Source organism: Vidua macroura, chromosome 15 (genome assembly GCF_024509145.1).
Source record: "Vidua macroura isolate BioBank_ID:100142 chromosome 15, ASM2450914v1, whole genome shotgun sequence".
Classification (NCBI taxonomy): domain Eukaryota; kingdom Metazoa; phylum Chordata; class Aves; order Passeriformes; family Viduidae; genus Vidua; species Vidua macroura.
In genome coordinates, this window is record NC_071585.1 from 834725 (window position 1) to 850249 (window position 15525).

Below are 15525 nucleotides of genomic sequence, written 5' to 3' on the forward strand. Positions count from 1 at the left end.
TACCTTTATCACGGTGTTTTCTGGTCCTGATATCCAAGCTTCCATGGTCTCGGTTGTAATTTTAGTCCACAGAACAGGTTTTTAAACCCTCGCAGTACTTTCTGCTGTCTGCTGAGGGGGTTTTTACTAGTGTAATAAACGCCAATCACTTGTTTTAAAAATTTATGAAAGTTTAATAAAAATAAAATGGTTATAAAATAATAATACGAATATAGTAATAAAGGTTGGACAATTAGAGTTAGAACAATTAATGAGACAATAACAGCAAAGAGTTACAGCCCGGACTGGGTACCGCTTTCTGGAAAAAATGAGCCAGGAAAAAGGACCCCGTTAAAAGAGAATTTACCCCTTAAGAGGGGTAACCTGTTGCATTTACAAAACACTTCATGATTATGCATGTATTTTATTTAAAACAAGATATTCGTCTGGTACTTATAAAAAAATTTCTGTTAATCCCCAGGCGCCTTCGAGTCTAAGTCAGGCTTGAGGAAGTTCATTTCTATTGATAAGGAAAGCCATAAATTCCTCTCCTCTGGAAAATTTAGTGGTTTCTGTAATTGTTATCTCTGTGCGAAGAATTTCTTGATTATCTTATCTCACACCCATAGGTTCTATTTTAACTACTAAAGCTTAATTTTAATTGCAAAACTACATTTACTCTATTATTAAAATGTTAATACCGCGTAACTTTCCAACATTACACATATAATATTCATTGTAACATTTGTGAAAAGCCAATCATAAAATATACATTTTTCACACCACTGTCTAGCCAGTGAATCCCAATTTTTCACCAAAAGTCTGGTTTTTACACCATTCCTTTTATGCTGTTCCCATCTCTCAGGCTGCCTCTGGTTCCAAGCACCAATCCAGGCTCTGATGTCCTGTTGTCCAGGTTTTACTCCAATTCCCAGCTCTCAGGCTGTTTATTAATTCAGTTCTAGACCAAAAACCAGCTGGCCATCTGTCTCCTTTGCTCTGTGCCAGGCTATGGCTGAGTCCTGATCACTTCGGAGGTCACTACATGTTAGGTTGCACATGGCAGGGGTGAGGGGCAAGGAGACGAAGACACAACGCACCCCCAGATGTTTGTGTGGCAACAGAGAGATTTCTTTTCCACACCCCCCACCCCCTTATAAAGGGCATTTTGAAAGACCTGGTCTGGATATTCTCATTGGTCTGAACTCCACGCCTCATTGGGATCTGGCCAGTGAAATGCTTGCAGCATTACAAGAGATCTGACTGGGAGAAGCCAATCCTGGGGCTTGGTCATATGGCATATCCTGTACCACTAGTACAGTAAGCCTCCCCAGGCTACATGGCCTGCCCTTAATGCAAGATGGAATGGCAGGACATGCTCTGTCTCCACAAATGAGAAATGTCCCAGGTGGTAACTGTAATGGGTGTTTTCTGGACCAGGAAATGATGGGTGTAGTTACACCAGGTACTTTCATTTTTATAAACTGCATGATGTGGGGAAACATCCCACAATGTATCTGGTTGCTTTGTTATAGCACCGGCAGTAATGATAGTATATAATAAATTGGGAGTAATTTTGATATAATGAAATCTAACACAAAAATACTTTTTTACAGAGCCTAGAATTTCCAGTTCTTGGGGTTCTAGTGGTGCATGTGGTAACTTCCTGGCCCAGTAATCCCAGTTATCAATGGGATTGTGAATCCATTCCTTGTGAGGAAGCAAAACATGGATGGCATCCTTGTTTAAGGGCCACACATCCATTGATAACACCACTAAGCAGGTGGAAAAGGGGTTATCAGGGGTGGCTACTGACAGACACAGGGTTTCCTGCTTGGTGATGTTAGCTAATGTAACCCAGACATTTTTCTTTGCTGTGGGACTTCCCAGGTCTTAGCGAGGAGCACGGCATCGATCAGGATGGGTATAGTGAACAGGAGTCTCCTAGGAGCCATTTCCAGTGGAACAACCTGTGGGTTAAACTCAAAAATTAATAATGTTTAAGGGGTTAAGAAAATAGTGGCATTAATTAACAACAGATAGGAAGTGAGAGATGGTTATTTGCAAGCCTCAAGGTATCATTTCTGCAGGTTCTTCTCAGGATTCCTCCTGTAGAGCTTCTTGGTGATCTTGCAGAGGCTGCAGATATGGCATGATGTTCTTTGCTGGAACCCACCGAGGTCCTTTACCTAGAGACATACAAGCATACCCTTTTCCCCAGGAGGAATCAGAGGAAAGGGTCCTATAATTTGGCCTGTTTCAAGATCTTTAACATTGGAAGTCTCTCCTTTAATTTGCTGTGTTAGAGAAATGCCTGATAATTGGGGGATTTGGTTCCATTTAGGAACTATTCAAAAAATTGAACACGTATGTGGCCTTAGCAAGCCTTTCAAGTGGGGATAACATTCCTATTTGGCTTTTGTTGTTCTAGCAGGTATTTAAGAGACCCATCTGCTCTCTCAACAATTGATTGGCCCATGGGCGAGTGTGGAATGCCTGTGATATGTTTGATCCCTCACAGATTTAAAAATTGCTGTGTTCTCTGGGAGACATAGGCAGGCCCATTATCTGTTTTTATTTCTTGTGGGATGCTTAAAGTTGAAAATGTTTAATAATATCTTTTGCCACTTCACCTATGTGAGCAGAGGCAAAGATTGCTCCTGAGAAAGTGTCTATTGAAACATGTATGTATTTAAAGCAACCAAAAGACGCATAAGGGGTCACATTGCTTTGCCAAATTTGTAAACTGTGAAGCCCTCTAGGATTTACTCCTCCCCCAATAGATGGCTGAGAATATTTCTGGCAGTCAGGACATGTAGTGACAATGGCTCTAGGTTGATCTCTAGTGATATTAAACATGGGTAGTAGGGCAGGTGCATTTTGGTGTAAGAATGCATGGCTGAGCCGTGCTTGCTTAAAGATGTTTGGAAGTGTAGTGTGTATGGTCATAGTTAAGGTATTGGCTTGTCTATTGACTTTGGATAGAAATCCTGGTAAGGAAGTGTGAGAACAGATATGCATGACAAAATAGGGATGCTGTCTCTGAGAAAGAAACAAAATTAAGTTTTAAGCAAAGAGTATAACTGATCATCAGAAACTGTCTTTAGGAACGAATTTTCAGCTCTCTCGACGATGCGTGCAACATAAGCAAAATCAGTTACGAGGTTAAAAGGACATGTGAACTTAGAAAAAGCTCTAACAACTGCAGCTAATTCAACTATTTGTGGTGAACTTTCTACTGTTTCAGTGTTAGATTCCCAATTATGTGTTATAAGGTTTTGCCAAGTTAAACAGATTTATGGGACCGTCCTGATCCATTGGTGAAGTTGGTTAGTGCATCAAGGGGTACAACACTTTTTAAAGATTTAAGAATCAGCCTAAGGGAGGAATGCAACAGCCTATATTTAGAGAAACTGATTGAAATTTGCACGGTAACATTTTAGAGTGCAATTTGCAAGCATTCCGACTGTTGCAATAGCCACCCTAGATATAGAGTAGTTGTAGGTAGGAATGTAGTGGAGAAATCTTTTCTTGCAAGAGAAAGTAAATATGACCTGGTTCTTATAAGCTGAGCCATCATCTCTGGCTTAGTTGTTATAGTTTTACCAGTCTGGTGGAGTAGGAAAACCCACTCTAAAATCGATAAAGGATCAGATGGTTCGGAGTCCCATTGAAAAATTAAGGCATGGGGTTGGGGTCCTTTTCCCAAAATAGCTATCAGGAATGTTAAGTTTGGATTCATTCTGTGTGCCTGATGAGTTTGAATGGCATGGGATACCTTATTTAAGGCATCCCTTACCTCATCAGTTAACTGCCTTGGTGATTTTAACCCAGAATCCCCCCCTAACAAAGCAAACAATGGAAACAAATCCTCATTAGTAATTCCCAGCAGAGATCTGACCCAGTTAATTTTCCTAATAGTTTTTGTAAATCATGGAGTTGTGAGAAATGCTAGTCACTTCCAAAAATTTAAAAGGATTATTAAAATCTTATCAAAAAAATACCACAGAAGACTGAATAGAGGAAATATTACAGTGCCGGGATCAAAGGATTTTTTTCCACCATGTGCTCATCCACACAATGGATGTTCCACCTTTTTACCCTTTAGCCCCTCCCAATGTCTTGACAATCGACTCCTTTTTCGCTGTCCAGTGGTGGAGATCACTTTCTTACATCTTGCTTGGAGGTCAGGTGTTGCCATAGTAATGAGCCAACCCTCTCAAATGCCCCGACTACCCAGGCCATCCTGTGATAACAATGCAAGGGGGTGAAACATTACTATAAATCTATAAAATTTCTCTTAACATATACATAATATTTGCCTTTTAATTGTGAGAATCAACTATCGCATTCCTCATCTATCACAAACCCTCCTTTTCCTTTTCTATAAGTAATTTGGCTCAAACAATTACCTCAATTTTTTTTTTTTTTTCTCTTGAATGAGTCATGCTAGCATCTGTTGATGTGGGCAAGGACAGTGGCAACCAAAGAAAGAAATCTCAGGTTTTCCCTGGACACACTTACTTGGAATGAACAAAAGGACATTACAGAGGTCCGATATGGCTTTGACTCTCATCCACCTTGCCTATGGGGTTGCTACCCATAGTCAGTGTATCTTAGTGGCGAGTACAGAGGCCAACTCGGTCTTGCCCTCTAGTCCCTTTTGTATTAAAAGACAATTGAGGAATAACAGAAGTCTGGTATGGCCTTTTTGTCCCTACCTTACCAGGCCTACAGGGTTGCCACCTGCAGCAGGGCTATGGAATCTTCTTGGTAGTGAACAAAGGGGCCAACCCGATCTTGCCCTCCATTCCTTGTCTAACTTTACTTGTGGTTCTTAAGGAAGCTGCCCCATTACCTCTAAGGGTCCCTTGTGTACTTCAGATGCTTGTAATTCTCACCATTAAAACAGGAAAACAGTTCTCAAGCTGGTGGGTGGAAGCTTGACTCTGCTTTTTGGGCATCTTGTTTTTCTGGTTGTCTTTTGGTCTCTGCTTGAGAGTCAATCTCGTTTCACCCAGCCTGGATGTTACCTTCCATTCTTTGGATTCTTCCACAGGGCCTTTAATTCTGTCGGCATGAGTGCATCCCTGCTCTGCACTTTGCCCAGCTGGTTGGGTGGTGAGCAGAACCTGAAAGGGACCTTCCCACTGAGGGGTTAGAGGCTGATCTCTCCATGACTTGATCATTACCCAATCCCTGGGATTAATATGATGGATTATGAAATCCAGGGTGGTATTTTGAGGAATTGCCCCTTTAAGTCTTAGCCCTTCTAAGGATTGTGCTATAGACATAACATATGTCTTGGCATTGGCTTCCCCTTCTTCATAGGTGGCAACTTTCTGAGGCGAGGTCAAGAAGGGTAGCCAAACATCATTTCATAGGGTGAGACTCCCAGATCTGACCAGGGTTGGGCTGTAATTCTTAACAAGGATAAAGGGAGACATTTCATCCATTACATCTGGTTTCAATCATCAGCTTAACTAGAGTTCTTTTAAGAGTTTGATTCATCCTCTCAACATGACCAGAACTCTGTGGATGCCATGGAGTGTGTCATTCCCATTTTACTCCCAGGGCTTGAACAACTTTCTGCAATATCTTAGATGTGAAATAAGTCCCTTGGTCTGAATCAATCCTGTTTATCATCCCATGTCAGGGGATGATTAATTCTAGAAGTGTTTTACTCACAACATTGGTATTGGCTTTAACAGTGGGTACCGCCTCTACCCAATGAGTCAAGTTACCTACCATCACTAGGAAAAACTTCCACCATTGTACCTGGGAAAGCTCGGTAAAGTCTACTTGGATATTCTGAAAGGCCGTAAGGCTAGTTCTCACTCTCCTCTGGGTGTTTTCCTCATGACTTTCTTTTTCACTTGTTGACATATCACACACCGTTCAGTTACTTGCTTAGCTATTCCAAAAATTCCTATGCAGCCCCAGTCCCTTAGGTACTGATCACTCAGCACTTGTGTACCCCGATGTGTTGTATCATGTATGCCTTCTAGCATTTTCTTGGCAAGGGGTTTATTCAACATTTGCCTCCCATCTGCTAATCTCCACTTCCCTTCGTGATCTTTCTTCTCTCCTATTTAAAGGAGTCCTTACTCTTCCATCCCACTGAATACAGGGACTTCTTGCCTTTCTCTCATGGGGGTTAATACCATCATTAGTTTTTCTGTCCCTGATTTGGCTGTATTTTTAGATTCTAAATCTGCTAAATTGTTCCCTTGTGCCTCTTGAGTCGCCACTTTTTGATGTCCTTTAACATATACTACTGCCACCTCTTCTGGTAATTGTATAACACTTCTGAAATAAGTTTCTTGTGAATCAGTCCCTTTCCCTTTAAATTTTATAGCCCCTATCTCCCCAAATTTTTCCAAAGGTATGCACTACTCCAAAAGCTTGAGTCTGTATATATTGTTCCTCTTTTCTGTGTTATTGTTTCCAGAGCTCGTTCTAGGGCATAAACTCACATGCTTGGGCTGATCAGTTGGAAGGTAACTTTCCCTTTTCTATGGCTACTGACCCTTCATCCACTATACCCCGGTACCTGGTGCCCCTGGATTACCTGTGAAGATCCATCAATGTACAATCGTTTCCCTCCTTGGAGTGGTTGATCCGTTAGGTCCTATCTTACTTTAGTTTGATAGTTTATAACCTCTAGGCAATAATGTATTAATTCTTTACCTGGTTTTCCATATAAAAACTGGGCAGGGTTGAGTAGGTTACTCACAATTAGCTCTAAATCATTATCTATTGAGATGGCTTCGTGGCACTTGGGAATCGGTGAGCCATTTCTCAGCTTTTTGGCTTAAGATACTTCTGAGTGTGGGGTATACATTTTCAATTTCCCCCCAAAGGTTAATTTTTTGCTTTCTTTTGAGTAGGGCGCTCGCTGCCACCTCCTGAATGCAGGTTGGCCACCCCTGGCTGACAGGGTCTTGCAATTTTGATAAACAGGCCACTGGTTTCCTGGATCCTCCCCAGTCCTGGGCTAATACTCCATGCACTACCCTTTTTTTCTGTATCTACAAACAGATAGAAGGGTTTGCCTAAGGCAGAAAGACTCAGTGCTGGTGCACTGACTAATTTTTGCTTTAAAGCTTCACGCTTTTGCTCATCTTCTTTTTCCCACCTAATCTCTTCTAACTTTTCATACAAGAACTGGATGGCCTGCATGTATCCTTCAATCCATAGCCTACAATATCCCAAGAAGCCTACAAACCTTCTAACTTCCCTCTTAGTTTTAGGCCGTAGAAGTGAGATCTCTCAGGGTTCAGTCACTGGCTCCCTTGACAAATCACATGTCCTTGGTATTTTACATCCCTCTCTACAAATTGGAGTTTCCCTTTTGATACCCAAAGTCCTTGGTCTCCCAGAAAACTTAAGAATGTTATGGTGGATTCCTGAACTTCTTTTTCTTCCTGTCCTGAGAGAAGCAAATTATCTACATATTGGATAAGTTTTCTCATGTTTGATGGAGAACAGTTGTAGTACTTCTAGTACTTAACCGAATAGATTTGGGGATTCAGGAAACCCTTGGGGTAACCTAGTCCACAGAAGCTGTTCCTTCTCTTTGAATCGGGGTCCTCCCATTCAAAGGCAAATATATCCCTACCTTCATCTGCTAGTGGGCAAGCCCAAAAAAGCATCTTTTAGGTCTATCACACTAAACCACTGGTGTACTGGGGGGATATTACTCAGTAGTGTATAGGGGTTAGGCACTACTGGGTATCGATTCACTGTTCTTTTATTCACTGCTCTCAAGTCTTGGACAAGCCTGTAAGTCCCCTCTGACTTCTTTACTGGTAATATGGGTTATTATGGGGGGACATAATGGTTCTAAGGTCCTCTTCTCGAGTAGGTCCTGGATCACTAGCTGCAGTTCTCATCTACCTTTTAGGAAGAGTGGGTATTTGTAAGAGATAGTCCAAAGTTTCCTTCATTTCACTCACGATCGTTGCAAGGACCCTGAAGACCTCTGACAGGAGTTCTGTCCTGGCCGAGGTGGATGCTTGCCAAGTGCCTGTTAGCAGGTGCACTCGCTGTGCTTCCACAGAACACTGCATTGGAACAGGTTCTGACAAGCGGTGGTTTGTCCCTGCATGCCTGCACCTGCTTCACAGACCAAGGGGTGTCTTCACAATGGCCCATCAATCTTCCCCACCTTCTGGCCAGAGGCCACTTGCTTTGGCTAAAGACTATATAAACTACAACTTTCTGAGATGACTTTGGTTAACTCCCACAGATGATGGCGAATCCATGTGGCTGGCCCACTGAGGAACTCATCTCGACAGTGGTAGCTATATGCCCCTTCCCCCTCTTTTCTTCCTATCCTTTATTTCCTTTCTGTCCCCTCTATCGCATTTGCTGTTGGTGAAATGAAGGTGCATTTGTTGTGATTAAACTGATGGTCCTGTGCTGTTTGCCTTTTTTATTTTTAGGATCAGTAAACAAACCATCACGACACCCTGCTTGTTTCTAGCAGATCATGACAGTATTGTTGCACCTGAACTGGATGGTTCTCATTAATTATTTTTATTATTATAAGTTTCATGTTTAATTTACCTCGGTTTTTCAGTTTTGCCTACAACATTTTATGAATTTTCTCCTCATCTTCTTCCCTTAATTGGAGAAGCTTAACTACCATTTTCTCTTCCTCTGGGAGTACTCCAATGTCCAACTGCACCTGTAAATCCCATCCTAATAAATTGCACCCTGCTTCTAGAACTAATAGGACATCCCCAATTACTTTTTTATTTGTCCCTTCAAACTTTACTTGCTTTCTAAGTGAGACTTTGAACCCTTCCCCTTCTGCACCTACTACTTGCACAGTATCTTGACTCTTTTTGCACCCCTTTGGAATTGTACAAACACAAGTTCTTTCAGCTGCTGTGTCTACTAAGAATTCAAATTCTCCCTCCTGGGGACCTATTTTTAGAGTTATCAAGGGCTCCTGATGGTATTCTGTCCCCAGGAGGTACAGCCCCTGACACCCCTAATCTTCCACTTCTTCTTTTTGCTCAGTATCATAGACTTTTAGGTCATTTTCCCTCTGGGGGCAATTCTTTCTGATATACCCATTCTCTCTACAGTAAAAGCAAACTGGTCCTAGGTTCCCCTGTTTCCCAAACTCTCCTTTTTGTGTCCAGTCCCAAGGAGCTGCATCCCCCCTCCATCTATCTTCTTACATTCAGGGTTCCCCTCCCTTACATGGGTTGTTCTTTATGTGCTGGTTTCCTTCCCTAATGGCAGTTACCTTGCCTTTTGCCTTGGCCTTCTCTTCGTCCCTCTTTACATACACCTTCTGTGCCTCTCTTAAAATCCTTCTAATCCTTTCTTGCCAACCATGTAACTTTTCTAACTTTCTCCATATATCTGGCCAAGTGTGAGTGATGAAATTTAACTTTATTAACATCTGTCTGGCCACTGTATCAGGGTCAACCCCTGAATATTGCCTAATATTTCTCCTCAGTCTTTCTAGCCACTCTTTTGCTGCTCATCAAAAGCCTTACGAGCATTTTGATTTCATGGAGCTGCCTCTTTGATACCTCTTATAATTAATGTTCTATATTCCTCCATGTCCTGCCTTCCCCCAGTGCTGTTGTGGTCCCAATTAGGGTGTACTGTGGGCTTTTACAGGTCCCCAGGAGGTCCTTGCATGTGCTCCATTTCCCATATCTGTATCCCAGCCACCTGGATCATGTGTCTTTCTTCTGGTGTGAATAACATGGTCATTATTGGTTGCATCTCTTCCCACATATAAATATTGGGCCCCAGAAACTGGTCTAACTGTTCCACTAATCCAATGGGGTCCTTTAGTAATCCTTTTAATTCTTTCTTGAACATTCTTACATCAGAGGAGCTGAGAGGTACAGTTACAAATCCAATTCCTCCCTGCGCCCCACCCGGTGGTACTTCCTTCAGGGGACATAATCCCGCTGCTTGGTTCCCATCCCCCGATCTGCTTTCTGCTCATTGCGCCACTGTGTTTCTGGTGTTTTGGCTATGCCCATCAGGGCGCAGGGCAGGTGCAGTTGGAGCTACTGGAGGTGCGGGGGGGAAGAAGTGTTCTAACAGATCCCAGTCTTTGTTTTTTGATACCTTAAAAACACTCACCTTTGAGGGTGAAGTCTCCCCCCTTCCAGCAGGCAGCGTAGTTGCTCTCTTCCTGATTGAATGGTTTCTTAGTCCTATGTTTAATGCCCGACAAATCCACCCTTCGTCTGATCCATATCTCAGCCAATGTACATAATCACTCCTAATTTCCCTTCTGGTCCATTCTACCATGCAGTACTGAATCGTTTTGAGCTCATCCTTATCTCTGGTATTGGGGTCATATTTCCACCGGGCTAGCTTCCTTGCCAGTGGGCTATTTGGGGGTATACCTATTGGTACCTCCTCAATTTCTCTTTCTCCCCTTGGGGATTCCCTACTCGCCCATAGTCCCATCCTGACCGGCTGATCACAGGCCCTCTCCCAGCAGAGCCCGCCTTTCCAACCACAGGCCCTCCTGACAGAGCCTACCTCCCTAAGAAGGGTACAGGAAAGGGGGGAAAAAGAAACAAGGAAATGAGGAAAGAGAAGGAAAGGGAAGAGAGAGGAAAAACAAACAAACAAACAAACCTCTTGCGACAAGTTAAAAAAACCACATAAGATCCAGGGACTTCCATATCACCGGATTGGTGCCTGCCCTTCCTTTCCTCTTCCGTTCAGTGCTCTGGTCCCAAGGTTGAACTCTGCTCCCTGCCCCTGGCCCAACTCGGCTCAGCTTCAACTGTGGCCCCACCCCAACTTTTTTTTGGTTTGGCTCAGTGGCTCTGCCCCACTGCGATTTGGCTTGGCAGCCAGCTCACCAACTCTCCCTGCTCAGTTTAGTGGCTCTACTCCACTGTGAGTCGGCTTGGCAGCTGGCTTGCCTCGACTCCACCACTTGGTTCAATGGATCCACCCCACCGCGATTCAGCTTGGCAGCCAGCCTACCCTGACTTTCCTTCCTTGGTTCGGCCTTGGTTGCCTCTGGAAATTATAGAGCTGGCTGCGCACCAGAGTCAGCCCTGCTCCAGGCGCTGCGTGAGCCGCCACACCACTTGGAGTCTTACACTGACTCCTTTTGTGTGGGCAGGTTGGGAACCCCACTGCAGCTCACTGTCCCAACAAAAATGTGGTCATCCCAACTCCCAAGTCCCCACAAATCCTTCAGTCTCATGCATCCCGCAGGCCTTGGGGTCCTCATCTACAGGGTGCTCATTTTCCTCCCTCCAGGTGTCCTGCTGTTCTTTTTTTCCTTTCAGCCATCCAATATCCTGATGCTTCATCAGAACAGGACAGGTCCTGTGTATTACTTGTTTGAAGCTGATTTTCATACACCAGAATTATGGAGTACAATCTGGCCAAAAATAGTTACGAGGATGGTACTCACCCCCCTTCCCCTCTTTTCTTTATCCAGTCTCCTGGTGTCTTTGCGCTTTCAACCTACAACCACTGGTGGTCCTCAGAGGGTCCAATAGACTCCACCAGACTTGTGGTGGGGCGCACCTCTTTTGAAAACTCCTAGGGTCACCAGGGTAAGGTGTATATCCTGGAAAGAGCCTCCATTGTGAGAAATGATACTCACTTCCAAAAACTTAAAATGTTTACTAAAACCTTATCAAAAAAATACAACAGAAGACTGAATAGAGAAAATATTACAGTGCCGGGATCAAAGGATTTTTTTCCACCATGTGCTCATACACACAATGGATGTTCCACCTTTTAACCCTTTTGGCCCCTCACAAAATTCTGTCCATCGACTCCTTCTTTGCTGTCCAGTGGTGAGATCACTTTCTTACATCTTGTTTGGAGGTGAGGCATTGCCATAGTAATGAGCCAACCCTCCCAAATGCCCCGACTACCCAGGCCATCCTGTAATAACAGTGCAAGGGAGTGAAACGTAACTATAAATCTATAAAACTTCTCATAACATATACATAATATTTGCCTTTTAATTGTGAGAGTCAACCATTGCATTCCTCATCTATCACAGAGTGTTGTTTCTCATTTAGCTGCAATGATTGATGCTGTACCGTCTGAGAGTGAGTTTTGAGTCCCAAATATTTCTAGGGTGATGTCTGTTGTATCTTTTCCTCTGCGATGGTCTGCCCTGCCTGTTGGATAACTGTGATAGTGGCTTTTAAAGTTGCATCTAAAGACGAATTATTTCCAGCTGCAAAAAGTATACTATCCATATGATGAATAATAACAATAATAACAATTGCTGTGAATAACTCTGGTGAAGGGAAGCCAAGAATTCAGCTTTATGCGTGGTTTGCCAGGCCTTCGCTTTATAATTACAAAGTCTAAAACAGGTGTATTACTATCAGGCACTGGCATGAATGCTCTCCTTGCTGCATTTTTAATATCATCAAGCACTGCATTCAGGAGGTTTGCAGCCTGCTCAGTGGGATGGGAATATGGCTCTTCTCCAGCAAGGTGTTGTAGTCTTTACACCGACCCTGCTTGGTCCTCAACAAACAACAGCTGAATTAACAGTCTCTTTGAACCCCTCTCCCACAGAATGTATTCTAGTCGGGATAGCAGCACAGTCACCAGGTGTTTTAAATCATGAGGGGTTAAAGGATATATACAGAAAGTAGCTTGCATTAGATTGTTAAAGAAAGAATTTCCTCCGTAGTTTTTGGCGGCCTTACTCAGTCCGTTTATATCCCTGTAGGCTAGAGGTTTCCATGTAGGGCCAATCCTCTCCCTGCTGTTTTTTACCGTGGTTAGCCGGGTCTTCTGCCATGGATCGATGGAATCACTGGATCCAGGAGAAGTGATGTCTTCTTCCGAGGAGGAGGGGGTGCAGGCACAATGTTGTTTTTGTCCTCCAATACCTCTGCTCACATGGCTGGCATGAGCGCCACTATTTTGGGAATCAGCGCTTCTGGGACTGTGGTGGGTGTGGTTCCGGTTTCCCCAGGAGGGGCGTGGTCTAAGGCATGCTGGGAGTTGTAGTCTGGAGCAGGAGCATCAGGACCCTGGGCAGCGAGGGTGGAGCTCAGGGGTGAAACCTGAAGTGACATATCATCTCGAAAGGAGTACATATTAGCAGAGTCATTAGCAGGCAATGCAACAGGGTATTCAGATGAATTGGAGGGGGTTGGGGTAGCAAAGGCACAGGGGAAGGTGGAGGAGAGGAGTCCAAGGTGACATGGCCACCGCCGTCTCACATCCCGAGTGGAGGAGGCAGAAGGGAATACAGGGTAGCTGAGTAAACTGTTGTGAAAAATGAGGCTAATTCTCCTGTAAAAATGTAAAAGTTTAATAAAGGACAATAGGATACAAAAATAAAGCAAAGTTTAACAGCTGGGTATGTGGCATTGAGCCAAAAGCATACCTGCTATTTTGGAGACACCTTTTACACACCTTTTCTATTGCATCAGCCTATTGCATATTCATAAACAATAATGCATATTTAAACATTTCCCCAAACTAGTTTACATGTTCCAAGAACTGTTTAGCATGGCTCCTCCTTGGGTCCACCTTTTTAGAGCATGTGCATTTCTTGGCTGTGGTTTTAGTGCGTTATCACCTCCAGCCTGGGCTTTGGTCCGTACTTTCTACAGATGGTAGACCCTGATAGTTTGGCATGTCAGTAGCAGGGGTCTTCATCATACATTCATTGGATGTTATCCCAACCAGGCAGGCAGCTCGAACCACAAGCATAACTATGTCAGCTATTTCACTACTGTGTCTAAGTTTAGCTAATAGCAGAAATAAAAACGGTATCTTTATAGCAAAGTTTCTTTAACATTATGCATTTAGCATTTGTTTTAATATTTGCAAAAAGCCAATATTATAATATGTATTTATAACACCCTGTCTAGGTTTTGTCTGCACTCAGGGGCATTCTCAACCCCATATCCCATTCCAGGGCAGTCTGAGGGGTGACAAGGGAGAGAAAATGAGAGAGCAGGAGTAGCTAAAAGCTTTGGCTCCTGTGTACGCAACAAGATCTGCTCTCGAATTCCCTCCCCAGGGTTAGAAGGGCTGGAAGCAGTCCCGGTTTCGGAAGGGGTCGCTGTGGCGGGATGGTCTCAGACCGCCCGGGTCCTGCTGCACTGGCAGGGTAGGGGAGGAGTCAGGTGCTGGGAGTTGGAGCTTTTCGGCCTTAAGTGCTTCGAAAACCGTGTGGAAAGCAGGGAGCAGACAAACCGCGAGAGACTATCCCTTGGTTGCCAGGTCATAAAGGGCAACCCCCACAGAATCCCAAAATCCCGGAGAGAACACACCACAGTCTGTGCCATTTTCTGCTGTGCTGAGCGGGGCCGTATTGGCAGCCGGCGGTGCTGTGCCGCGGGCTGCTGCAGCTGTGGTGGAAGCAGGCGGGGTTTCTCCCCGGACAGCAGCAAGAAAGTTTTGCAACACCCATTTTAGGAAACTTTTTAACTCACTGTGAAAAATGCATATTTTATGATTGGCTTTTCGCAAATGTTACAATGAATATTATATGTGTAATGTTGGAAAGCTATGCTATATTAATTCTCTCAAGTAGTGTGTTAAATGTATTTTTAGGTTATAACACAATGTTAAAATAGAAACTATACTATGTAAGATACTTTTTAACCAGCTCAAGAAGGAGATGAGATAATCAAGAAATTCTTCGCACAGAGATGGCAGGGACGGGGCCCATAAAGAGTTACGGCCTCCTTATTGGAAAAGGCAAACATTCTTCCACCTTTTCTCCGTCTTTATGGAACCACCAGAATTAAGGAGAAGAAGTTGATAAAAACCAGAAAAGCTCTTAATTTGCAAGGAATTTATGCATCATGTATGGGATGTATGGATATGCAACAGGCTATTGCTTTTAAGGTTATTCCTTTTTTCACAAGGCATGCTTATTGGGCTTAAGGGCCCAACAGCATCCAGAAGTCCATAATTCTTTGCTTTTTATGGACTTGTAATTGTCCTAACTCTAAATTTTTATTAGTCTAATTGTATTACTATTTTTATAACCATTTTATTATTATTAAACTTTTAAAATTTTAAAAACCAAATTATTGGCGTTTTTCACACTCACGTTTTTGGATTTTCGTGCTGTCGACTGCTAAAAGTATTTTAAATAGTCCATAAACATTCCTCTGAGGTCTAGATAGTTTTATTCCCTTTTTAATCGGGATTAGGTGGGCATTCCCACCCGGTAAAGGGAGGATCAGGCGGGAATAAGCGTATCCTTTTCTCTGTTTACCTGCTTTTTTAGGGCAGGCATCCAGAAGAACCAAACCAGGTCCGAGAGGCGGCTTCCAGTAACGTCAGCTTAAGATTTAATCCACAGCAGAGAAAAAAGTCATACCAGTTTGCCAAGATTCAGCCAAACCAAAACCAAGGAGGTCCCTCAGTGTGAGGTCCCTGTTCTTGGGGTGCCAGATATGCGCTTAGGAACCCACTGTGATCCCCCTGCTCAGATTAGCTGGGAGGAGCCAGCTAATAAAGAGGGATGGGAACAATTGAACTAGCCCGGAAAATAAAAACTTTAATGTGATAAATGAGTAATGCAATGAT

The 15525-nt window shown here is 43.4% G+C and overlaps 1 long non-coding RNA gene across 2 annotated transcripts; it reads right to left on the minus strand.

Annotated features, from left to right (window-relative positions):
* Nucleotides 1–383: 383 nt before the first annotated feature.
* Nucleotides 384–12897, minus strand: LOC128814862 (uncharacterized). Of its 2 annotated transcripts, none has more exons than XR_008439492.1 (3): nucleotides 12672–12897; nucleotides 4073–4225; nucleotides 384–1949 (listed from the first exon to the last, which is right to left on the minus strand). It is a non-coding gene; the product is annotated as an uncharacterized LOC128814862 (long non-coding RNA). The 2 variants fall into 2 exon arrangements; XR_008439491.1 differs by having other exon boundaries at nucleotides 384–2168.
* Nucleotides 12898–15525: the final 2628 nt, after the last annotated feature.